Source organism: Sparus aurata, chromosome 22 (genome assembly GCF_900880675.1).
Source record: "Sparus aurata chromosome 22, fSpaAur1.1, whole genome shotgun sequence".
Lineage (NCBI taxonomy): Eukaryota > Metazoa > Chordata > Actinopteri > Spariformes > Sparidae > Sparus > Sparus aurata.
Window position 1 is genome coordinate 27,039,178 of NC_044208.1, and position 12,551 is coordinate 27,051,728.

Genomic DNA, 12,551 nt, shown 5'->3' on the forward strand with positions numbered 1-12,551 from the left:
GCCTGGCTTTTTTATTTTTTTTTCAAAGAGTGGTCCGTCCTGCTACTGTATATCAAAGCGCGGGCTCCGTCTGAGAGGACTTGTCTTGGTCTCTTTCCCCGTCCTTCTTCCTCCCTCCCAAGTTAAGACTTAAAGGACGCCACAGGCTACAGCAACCGATTTGATTTTGATGATTACGACGGGAACACATCCGTTGGGGCTAATGAAGTTACTCAACCCACTTAGCCGCTCCTCTCAGATGTTTAAAAGAATCACCGGTTGAGTTTTTTCCGGGGGGAGGCGCCCGCTTCGTTTTGCAGGCGTCACATTTTTTGTGATTGAGCTTGAAAGGTCAGAATGTTTTCCTTTCATGTGGCATATGCCCTCGACGCTCTGCGATGGCAGCAGAAGTGAATGCAAATTATGCAGCGGGCAGATGTCGAGGAGTCCTCGGCGAGGGCTGAGAGGGGAGCCGGGGCCCGCGCCAGTCACTTCCCACGACCTAAATCTTCATTACATTCTTATTCGTCTCCCATCCGCTGCTGCGCTGGTGGTGATTAACACATAAAAGAGTAAGAGATGTGTGATATGGCGCGCGCTCAGCATATTGTGTGCTTTATCCACCACCCCCCCCTTTACTCCACCACCACCTCCACCACCACCACCTGACTTGAATTCTGCAAGAGAGTAAGTCTTTGAAGTGGAGCTGTAGAGAAGAAAAGAGGGGAGCGAGAGGAAAAAGACTACTATATGCAGAATGCAGCGTTGCCCTCCGGGGCGAACAGGAATATTCATGGCACCGCTTGTTTCAAGTTTGTTGATTTAGCCACTATTTGATTTTCCCTCTTTGCTTTCCTTTTCCTGGCAGTGTTTTTTTACGTCGTGCGAGTTTGCTCAAGAAAACGCCGTGATTAGCGCTTTAGCCTCCGAATAAGACCCTCATTTTCATCGCCACGCTGAAAATGCACAGACGAAACCTTTCGTGCACATCCTGCAGCGCCTGTATTTACTTTTTGCACCTCTGACTGACGATGAGAGAAAAGAGCACTAATGTGGAGAGCGTTTTCTTCCTCCCACACAATACAGTGATGACGGTAAAACCGCCAGAGAGTCACGCAAATACTCTTTAAGTATGTGTGCACACAGATGTTGAACTCAGACACATACGTTTACACACATGTATAAACATATAATCCCCTCTCCAGATTGCAGGCTTATGCTCCGTATGCATGCGTACCCGACCCACAATGCCGTGCGCCTCCACAGACGGAACGGTTCACTGTAACAAAGAGACGTACAGAGCGGCTGCTGCTCATGTTCTGTAAAGGTGCTCGGGGCTTTTAGCGAGCTGTACAAATCTTGTATGTGCTCGCTGCCCGACTTTGGTTCGCAGCTCCGCTAATGCATCAAATGCAGTCATACTCAGAGGGAGTGAGGAACCTTGAGAAATACATTTTTTTTTATAACTCTCCAGACTAAAGTTCTGTTTCACACAGTCCGTACCCTCGATCAGTCCTAACTTTTTAAAGGATAGTTGACCGACTCCTCTTTCGCAGCTCTTAATAACCCTGACTGGTGCATTTTGACAAGTTACAACTTTAGACCTTGTCTCAGAGATATCATGTTTGAGAGTTTTCTAAACATGTCCTGTGTAGTTACATGGAAATAAGAGGGATTCCTGCATAGCACGACATGTCTCAGCAATCAAAATAATTGTCCTGCGTAGCTAAGACGTGTGGTGACGCCTCAGAAAGCATTGCTCACGTCGACGGGCAACTTAATATGGAAGCAAAATAAAATGTTTATGGTTTTACCCTCTGCAAAACACATTTTTGCATTGCACCTGTGCAGCACTGTTACACTCAGCCAGGCTGCTCTCTTTGCTCCTGAATCATCCCGTTGGCAGAGAAAAATCGTAAAAGAAAAAAAGCGAGAATAGAATCGTCAAACAGCTACCTGCTCTCTCCCTGTTCCTCGTGTGAAAGAGTCTTTAAAGCCGTGGATCAGGTGGATTTCTTGAAGCCCTTTGCCTCAACAGAGAGAGAGAGAGAGAGAGAGAGCAGTCAGGCTCCTGACAGGCACCCAACCCTGAAGCCTCTCTGGATGGTGGGTGGGGGTCGAACGCGGGCCCATCCTAGCGGACAGCTTCTCTATTAGCCTCACTGATGAGCAGCGAGGAGGTGAGCTGCAGGGATGGCTCTCTCTGTGAAGAGTCAGTGTGTTGAGGGGGGGGGGGAATGGTTGCAGCTCAATCCACAAATCCTCACTCTGATAGGGTGAATCCATTCTCGGGACCAAAAGGTAGCCGCCACAGGGATGGATGTTTCTTGACACAGGAAGATCGTGAATGTATCAGTCCCTCTCCGCAGGGGGGGGAGGGAGGGGGGGTTGACCATGAACACAGCATGATGTGACTGCTGGATGAACCTCCTTGGGTGCCGCGCTTATGCGAACTTCTGTTAAATGCCATATCATAGAGCGGAACCGCGCTAATCGCCGCATTGTGTAGCCGCGCGGGCGACTTCTAAATGCCCTTTCCCGTCTCCTTCTCAGTCCCGTCGCTGTTGATCCGCACGGCAGCGGGGAAACGTATGGCACTTATCACAAGTTAATGGATCATAAATTGAAACTGAGAGTTCTATAAAAGAGCTCCATTCATATGCACATGCGCTCGCAAACACACACACACAGCGCTAACACATAGATTTCTTCCAGGGCTGCCGACCTCGGGCTTCCTCATTCGGTATGCCCAGCCGTCGCCTGGTTTGAGGTCATCTTTTATGAATTACTGGTCTAAATTTACGGTCTAATAAGTTTTTTGAGCGTTTATGTGGTGTCCTGCCCCGCGTGTCCTCCACTGTGCAGTACAGAAATAGAGGAGTCAACCTCTGGAGTCTTTACTTAACGGACCACTGCCATCTACCAGTTACTCTCACTCCTCCTGGTGAGGTTGTCCTTGGCGTGGTTTTTTTTTTGCGAGAGTCTATATGTGGTTAAATGTGTTTCGCCCCTTTAAGTGTACAATCCACATGATTCATCTTTTTTTTTTTTTGTATCCGAGCCACCAGAGATAATTAAAGCGACGGAGCCTGACCGCACACTTGATCGGATCTGTCGCGAGTTTGACGACTTTGTTAAGCAAACGGGCAAAGAAAATATTTGATACACGGTGTTTCAGCGCTGAGAGTTTGCCGACCATTTATCTCAGCGCATTTCTGAGAAGGGAAAATAAAGCACAAGTAGCCGGGCCTTCTCGGGTAACAGCAGCCTCGGTTCTGGAGCCGCAGCTTCCCCCGATTCCTCAACCACATCAGATTAAATGTGTCACCATGAATAATTACAAATCAAATGTGCTCATCACGGCCATTCAGCAAATTCCCCTCCTCTCATCTCACCCGCCGCTCATTAACGTCTCAGATGTAGCACGCTGTGGACAAAGTGTTTTCGACGAGAATGCCAAAGAACACACAGACACACAAATGCGCGATAAACATGCATCACAAAGCTCGGCGTTCCTCTCTAATGTTGATTTCATGAGCTCATTGTAATAGTCTCGATGGCCCCGCCGAGGGTTTAAGCGGCAGCGCTTTTGTGGTTCGGTGTCTTTGTTCCTGCTATTTGTATTTTATTTTTGTCCTCCTGCTCGGCCGGTGTCGGTTGCAAATGAGCTCCTCCTCGCTGGCTCCCTGCACATAGTTCCACAGAGGCAGTTCACAATCATCATCATCATCATCATCATCATCATCATCATCATCATCTCCATCGCTATCCACTCGGGCAAATAATGAAACAGTGGACGAGTGTTATTTACTCCCACGACGTGACCTTTGTCGCACGGCAGCCAATTAAAACATCCGGGAAGTGGGGGATGTGTCCGTGTTGCTCGAAGGTAGACGTGACACTGAAGTTTGCTCCATTGCTCCGTCGTTTTCGGCCTCACGAACACGCACGCCTTCACCCACCTGGGCTTCAGCCCCTCGTCCATATGGAGCGGCCTCTGGTGCAGCACAATAGTCGCGCTCCTCACCAGTCGTAACTGGTCGGACACATATGCACGCTCGCACATGCTTCAGAAATAGACATTTGGAGTGATGGCCTGCAGGGTGGAGCTGACCACTCTACCATACAGCCAGCTGTCCCACAGGAATTGGCATTTACTTAGATGCACACACACACACACACACACACTCGGATGCATCAGTTGCTTTCTCATGTCACAGATGTGTGTGGGTTCGTCTCTAGTTTGAGAAGAACAAGTGGACGCAGATAGACCTGGACGTTACCTGGGCGGTTCCTTCTTAGATTTTATTTTTCTTCACTCAGTATTGAGAAATATAAACTATGATGATTCATATTTCTTCCATTTTTAAGAGGCTGTTTTTGGACGTATCTGTTGAAAACAGCTTCAGGCTTGTGGGTGGCTGCTGAATAGCGCTCCATAGCGCTGCAGAACCTTTGAACGTTGATACGAGGCATCATATAGCCGTCCAACAAACATTACCGCTTAACAATCAACACACAGGAGGACCCATTGTGTTGTTAAGTTTGTATTGTAATCGGAAAGTAGCTTCCGTTCAGAAACTTTAAGCTAGTCAGCTTAGCTGGTTAAAGTAAGAAGTGATTCCCACTAAATGTGAGCCTACTCTTCGTTCAGCTGAGTCTCTGAGTCATACGGTTCAGTTTGACTTTTTAAAATGTAGCCGTAGTCAGTCAAAGTATCTATTCAAACACAAGGTCACTGTGACCGTAAACCTGTTTAGATACAAAAGGCCTGTAGTCATTCTCAAAGAGCTTGCTAACTGAAAGTCCTCGGGCTGGCAGTCCGCGGGCATTAACAGCAAAGGCCACCCCCAGTCACAGTCTTACTTTGGGTTAATACACTTTTGCAGAGAGCCAGCGTAAATTTGTTGATGTAACATCCTCAGAACAATGGTTCGCTTGTGTGTTATCCAACCAGCAGTAAGCCTCCTGGCGTTTGTTCCTCTCTCCCGGTGGAGCGAGCGCAGGGTGAAATGGAGAGGGGGGAGTTAGTGGCGGCGGGGGAGAAAGTAACAAAGGGGATGCTTTTAGAGCGCCGGGCCAAGTAAAGCACCTTTTCTCTGTGTGATAAAGCAAAAAGGGAGGCGGGCGGAGAGCGAGTGTGACAGACTCGGGGGGTATGAGGCTCAGAAAGAGGCAGGTTTTTGAAGCCAAACATCAGTCCGTGCCTTCAGACGGACTTGTCTCCATGTCATCTGTACTTTACGAAAAATATTAACTGTCTCTACGTCTGAGCCGGTTGCCCGAGTGTGTATTTTTCTCCCTTTGCGATTCTTATTCTCATCCTTATTCTCTCCCGCCCCTCCACACACACACACACACACACACAATCATCCTTCCAGTGTGATGATTTATCCCTTCATCTCCAGAGTGTCATTGAAGAGAGCCGTTTCGCTCTCCAGACTAATAACCATCGCCGAGATGGAGAGTGGATAATGTTATTGACTTCCAGGCTACTGTAGACGGAGCCCGTGTGTTTCACACAGACACACACGCACACAGGACACCGCTCCTTGGCTGCATCCACCTGCGTTACTTTTATATTTCCTTTTTTTAACATTTTGTGCACAAGTATGTCAGTTATCTCTCAATGTGTGCATCTACATGAGTGGTTTCACCGTAGGAATGTTCTCCTGTTGATCAGGGAGCTCAAAGGTCAGACTCTGTGCAGTTATATTTCTAAAAACAAGGTTGTTTAACTGGAGACTGTGGGCGTTTGCATCGTTTAACCCAAATTAAAGGGATATTCTGGTGTAAGTTTAATCCATGGGCTAACACACCGTGAAACTGTGTTAGACTCCCTCTCGAGAGATCAAGTTAGCAGACCGCTAATTTACGGAGCAAATCAACCTAAGAAACGACCGCACGACAACAATACACTGCAGTAAATGGATCCAAATATAAACCACCACCAAAAAGCCACAAATAATGCTCAGAACAGCACCAAACTTCAGCAACAGTACAAATAGGGTCTCAGCACATAGTCCGGGGCATCTAACCTCCACTAGCTTAGCTGGATTTCTATTGTGAAGCTAAAAACAGATTTCAACTCTCCTCCATCAGCTTCCGGGTCGGGGAAGTCCCGACGCGACGATTACCGAGTGCGGTTAGAAATGCTCAATTCCGTTCTTTTCCCTGTCCGCTCTCGATAATAACTGTTATAAACTGGCAGGTAAGACACATATGAACTTTGATTGCTTTTCCATGGAGTCATAACCATACATTTTCATCCATGAGCCGCGGAACTCTACTGCACTCGGTAATCGACTCGTCGGGACTTCCCGTCAACAGGAAGCTGCTGCAGAAGAGTGGTAAATTTAGTCAGTAGATTTCAGTAGAAATCCAGCTAAGCTAGCGGAGGTTAGATGCCCCGGACTATGTGCTGAGACCCTATTTGTACTGTTGCTGAAGTTTGGTGCTGTTCTGAGCATTATTTGTGGCTTTTTGGTGGCGGTTTATATTTGGACCCATTTACTGCAGTGTATTGTTGTCGTGCGGTCGTTTCTGAGGTTGATAAAACTCCGTAAATTAGCGGTCTGCTAACTTGATCTGTCGAGAGGGAGTCTTAAACTCACACCGGAATATCCCTTTAACTCGAGACTGTAGGCGTATGTATGGTTTTACCCAAATTAAGAAGCTATTCTCGGTAAGGACATCTTTGTTAGACAGTGTCATGAAAAAACCACCATCCTACACGTTGTATGTGTACATGTATGCACACGCTTGCTCGAAGGAAAACCCCCTCGCAGCTCCATTCACCAGATGGCCAAACAGTCAGCGGTGCTACTCTAACAAGCTTGGATTAGCATAGTTATAGTAACCGTGGGCAGACCTCGCTCCCACAAATAGTAAATACCACTTTCCTCAATGACAGTAATTCTGTATTTACCTCTGCGTGTCAGGATCACTAGATTTGATTGCAGCCAAACAGGATTTGGAAAGCAGCTGGCATTTGTTTTTCATAAAACACACCCACACATGTTCACTGGGTCTGTGTGTGTGCACGTTACATGCATGATCTCTGCATGCGTGTAATGACTCACAAAAAAAAAACAAAAGAACAGGCAACAAATCTTCACGACACGATAGTCCAGATGATTCCATGAAACTGCCGACATGTTAGTTGGTGCCTGCGTCCCCCCCGGAGAGGCGGTGGATCCTCTCTGCTAATTTTAGAAAGCTGCGAGGAGGCTGGGGAGCGCTGGAGCTGCTGAGCGTGGTTCAGCCGAGCCAAGCCTGGGAAGCGAGGCCTCGCCCCCGTCTCTCCCCCCCTGAAGCTACGTGTACACATTTTCAAGCAAACATATGTGGTGTTGGAAATTGAAAGAAGGCGACAGAATGAAGGAGAGAGGTGGATTCAGCAGGATCCAGAGTAAAAAAAAAAAAAAGAAAAAAGCATGCAGGCACGCGGTGGCCCGGCCTCCGGCGCCTGCGCCGCTGCCATGTGATGGAGGATGTGCATGAGAGTGTGTGCTCGCTCGGATTGTGTGATTTAGCGCGGCTTTTTTCGTGTGTCGAGATTACGGTTCGCCCAGTGGTGTTTAAGAGCGTCTCTCCGTGCGTCCTCTTGTGCGTGCGCCCGCGTGCAGAGACGAACACCCCCCCGTTTATGATCTCAGCGCCGCGCCGTGTTTATTCGCGTGTGTGAAGTTTCGCAATCAGCCCCGCAGGTAAAGGTTAAAATGAGAAAGCTGGAGAAAAGGTGAGAGTAATTCATCGTCAGTCTTATCTCTTGAAGGAGCGAAATCGCTGCGAACGCCTGCACGCTGTTCCACGTGCTCGCACTCTCGCACACGCCGGGTGAGAGTCACATATTGTTTTGGCTACAGGCTACAACTGGTTCTAGCTGGATTTAAAGCTACAGCTGTGTTTTTTTTTCTTCCCTCCCTCCTTCTTCTTCCTCATTTCGCCAAGCTTAGTGTGGAAATATGTTTCCGTGAGTTGTCTGCAGCTTTATCCCACACTCTCATCTGCTATCCAAGAAATAATTATTTCACTCAGATCCTGCACGCCGTCGGAAAACGATACTATAAGAGAGGGGGATACTCTGTGTGTCTTAGTCATCCTTTTCATCCCACGTCTCTCAGCGCAAACGTCAACTGATTCTCACACTAAGTAGACAATAATGAAACCAAATTGCTGCTCACCGCCATCTTAAAGCGGCACTCGATGCGATTGGCTGACGTTGAGACGAGGTCTAAGCTCGAGCCCTGATGGGGGGTTGCTTGTCGTTAACCGCCTTTGGCACCCAGCTCTTCCCCCCGCCATCCAGATTATATTGGCTTTAAGGGCTCTTTCACGGTGAGTCATGTTTATTTCATTGTCCCTTTTATGGCACCGCTGTTCCCCTTTTAACCCCTCGCCTCCCTGCACGCGGCTAAATGTTCTGGCAGTACACAGGAGAGTAAGTTATAGAGGTAATAAATATTAGATGGCCTCAGCTTCGACTAGGAATGTGTGCTAATCTGTTTCAATCGCAGGATAGGGACTCTGGGCTCCTCTCCAGCTCTCATTAGTTATGATTTCTGCCTGGATTTGCGTTTGCGTTATTTCAAACAAGGTCTAAAATCATATTTATGTAAGGACATTTAAAAAACTGCTTTAAAAAAAAGGGGAAAAACTCAGCCACTGCTAAGCCGGTTGGCTGAAGCGGACATCATCCTGCGACCACCAAAGTATAACGGTGGCTGTTTTTAAAAGAGCTCAATAAAGCTTCACTTCAACGAGGCTCCTCCACTTTTATGTGTGTCTTACCTTCAAGCGATGATCCAAACCTGTGTGTGTTGTGGCACCCACTTTGTTATTTTAACTGGCTTTTAAAACTACATATGTAGACTCCACAGCACACTGGACGCTCTGCGAGACGGATCTGCTTGAAAACCTTCACTTCAACCTCACAGTGGTGATTACAAATGTGGAGTTTGTATTTCACGTCTCCCGTGTGGCGTTACACATTTAGAAACTGTGTCAAGATAAGTTAGATATAACAATGAAAGCAAACAAAAAGAAGATGGTTTTTGTATATGTATGTATAATCCCCTAACTTTTAATTATTTTTCATAATGTGAGTCTTGTCGTGCAGAAAGTCAGTTTATAAAGGAAACTTGGAAAAGTTGCATTTTGGCCCTCTAAACAACAAAAGTTTGGACACTAACCAATCCTTCTATACATCATAAATCATCAAAAGATCACAAATAGATCCAACCAGACTGCCATATTATACAAATATTCATATAGACTTATAATAGACTTTGCTGCGTTGAAACAATGAGTTGCCTTCTTGCCTTTTGCTGCTCCTGGTGGCGAGCAGCTAAATGTGTCAAGCTCAACGGTTAAATAAGTGAAGTGTAAAAGACGTCATTTGCGGAATTCAAAATAACACGAGACGCCCTCTCGTTTAACAAATCCACATATTTTCTTTCTATCTGCAGAAGTCCCGGAATAAGAGGTGACGTTTGTTGATGGAGTCTCGGGCCCGAAACAGCACATGTCACCAAAAAGTAATGATAACAGTAGCATGCAGCTTCATGCTCCACGGCTCTATCCACAGGCAGCATGTGAACTGACAGAGACTGATGTGGCGAGGTGGAGGCCCGGCCGGGCTTCTGACAGGAGAGATAATAGCCAATAAGGCAACGCCACTCCGGATGATTGACAGGCTCCAGGGGAAGGCCCCGCCTGCCCGCAACCTCTGTTCCGTGGAGCCAGTCTCTGCTCAAATCCCAACACTGGAGCATGACGTGCGCGCGAGTACGCCCGAAACATTCACATTACTGACAGTGTCGCGGCTTATTACGTAGGAAGTTCAATACAATATCCAAATAAATCCATTCTGTGTAGTTTAAACTAATCAAGTGGTTTGAATCGCGAGCAAATAAGCATATTTCATGGTGAAACATAAAATCTGTCAGGCAGAGAGATGGAAACAAATAACTCACCAGAACCCCACACAGCTGCAGCGTGATGTAAGTCTATCAAGGTGCTTTTTTTTTTTCCGTAGAACAGTGGAGAGTACGAGGCTGATGCGATGCTCGCCCGCCCGCCATCGCCTCCCATTTAGACTCAGGATGGCAGCTGTCAGGGCTGATGCAATAGTTGGCATTCAGAAGACACGCTGTCAGAGATCGTTTGATTGTCGACGGAAATAATACAGACCCGCGGATGACTCCATAATATTGTAATCCGCAGTTAGAGCCATTTAAAAAAGGAAAAACCACTTAAAGATTCATGAACGATGTGCCTGCAGTGTACAGTAATTCAATCAATGTGTGACAGTGCAAACGCACACTGAAGGCTAAAAACCGGCGAGGAAAAGGAATCAATGTTGATATTAAAATATAAAAAAAAAACAGTGTCAGGAAGCCTCGCAGTGTTCTGTGTTTTATTGCAGTATTTGCCCATAAACATGCCTCAGATGTCTCTTTTTTCCCCAAAGTGCTGATGGGTTCTAAATTTGAGCTTTCCACAAGTTTCTTTTAAGTCTTTTAAAATATTAATGATCTTGCTTGACCATCTTGCCACTGTTGCTCAGCAATCTAAGTGATTGGAATGAATAATATGAACTTGATCATTTCTTCACTAAAGAAGACTCCGAGCCAGCCGAATGATAAGAGACGACGTGATGAACGGGATGTTGCGTTGTTACTCAGTCTCTGGTTTGGGGCGGCGGGACGGGCTGCTCGCTGATCACAGCGGTTAGCGGTTTGATTGATATTGTTTGCTGGGAGGATAAAAGGTAATCAAGACGCATTACAAAGCATTTGCATGCCGACAAGGATGAATGGATGGAGACTTGAAAAAAACAAAACAACAACTACAAAACAGAACGGAAACAGCGGCAGCTGATAGATTAAGTCAATAAATCTTTTTTACCGGCAAGTTTTCAGTCCCAACTTGTCAAATGAGATAGCTCGGTCCGGCTGCAAGTCTTTTAAAAAGTGAAGGTTTTTTCAGGGTTTGCATGTTTTGCCTTGCACTGCGTGTCGCAACGTTTGCATCAGGCTAGCTACATACAGGGCCAACATACGAGAGAGTATATGAATAATTACGTATGTTACAGAAAATGTCATGTGAATGCCTTTTAGCACAGCGTCGACATGCAAAGTAGCCATTAGTAGTAATGACCATGTGAGCTGCTGTGAGTCTTTTAATTACCGTGAGTGTTTTTTCTTTTTTTTTTTTTTTTTAGCATTACATCACATTTTGATTTCTTTTTCTGGGCTTTGACAACCTCCTTGTTTGAAACGAACCCTTTTTGAGCTCTGCTTTACTCAAACAGTCCATTTAGAGGGTAAGTCCCAGTCACTGATTGCATAATTAGCTCCTGCATTTTCGGATATCAGATGCTAATTTTATGCAGATTGTGAGAGCAAATGGAAAGGTTTTTTTTTTTTTTTTTTTTCACGGACAGAAATCTGGCTTTGGATGTACGCAGTGATGGATTGCATCACATCCCAGTGCTGCGTTCGTTCTGGCACCTGATTCTGATTCTTTTTTTTTTGGTTGTTTTTTTCTGCTTTTAGTTAATAAAAACGGTAGAAAACGATTGAACTAATCAGGTGCTTGAGGATTAAAGTGTGTGTTGCAGGTCATTTAAGACCTCGCATTAAAATAGAGACATTGAGAAGACGGAGGGGATCAGTGGACGACCGGTCTGAGATGTTCTCCCCCTCCTCTCTTTCCAAACATCTCTTCTGCTCTTAATTATCCAGCGTTAGTAATAGAAGTGCAGTCACCACATCTCTCGTCTTACTCCCTCTCTCTCCTTTGCAAACTCATCCTCAACCCCCCCACCACCACCACCCCACCACCACCTCCTCCTCCTCGCTCCAGTATTCGCTCCGCACAATTGCCTCAGTTGATGGGATTGGACCTCAGGCGCCTGCCCCCATTCCTCAGACAACCTCCATCCCTCCATCGTTCACTCCCGCCATCCACACCACCACCACCTCCTCCCCTCCTCCTCTCCCCCCCTACTGTTGTCAGTCCAAACCTCACCACTCACTCTGTGGAGACTCGACCATCAGCAGCCAATAAGGAGCTTCAGTGACAGAAAACACACACACACATGCAAACTCAATACTGACAAACACACAGAGGGTGACGGTGACTAGCTTGTCACGGGCAGTAGCCTGAAGGGAGCCGTGGGCCGAGTCCACACTGATGCAGATGCATTTTAAAAATGACATTTACCCGTCCGAGGATCTCCAGCCATCATCTGATTATTTACTCAAGGTGTAGTGTTTCTGTAGAAATGCCAAAACAGGGCAGCTTTATGAAGAACTACATGTTGTTTACAGAGCTAACGCACACGAGACAATTTGTGATTCTGGCGACCCGATGAATGACAATCCAATATCGACCCCTTTGTCTTGTTCTTCATCAACTCTTTAGTGACACTGGTGAAGACAAAAACAGAGCGATGCTAAATGCACCGCTGTGTTCATCTGCTAGCTGCTAATTCTACTACTTTGGTGATATGGAGGGAAGATGTGTTTCAAAGTCGAACGAAAATCAAAACAATAAGATAAAAG

General features: G+C 46.4%; 1 protein-coding gene across 13 annotated transcripts in view; it reads left to right on the forward strand.

Annotated features, from left to right (window-relative positions):
* nrxn3b (neurexin 3b) overlaps positions 1-12,551 on the forward strand; it is a 292,901-nt gene that overhangs the window by 49,388 nt on the left and 230,962 nt on the right. The window lies entirely within an intron of this gene.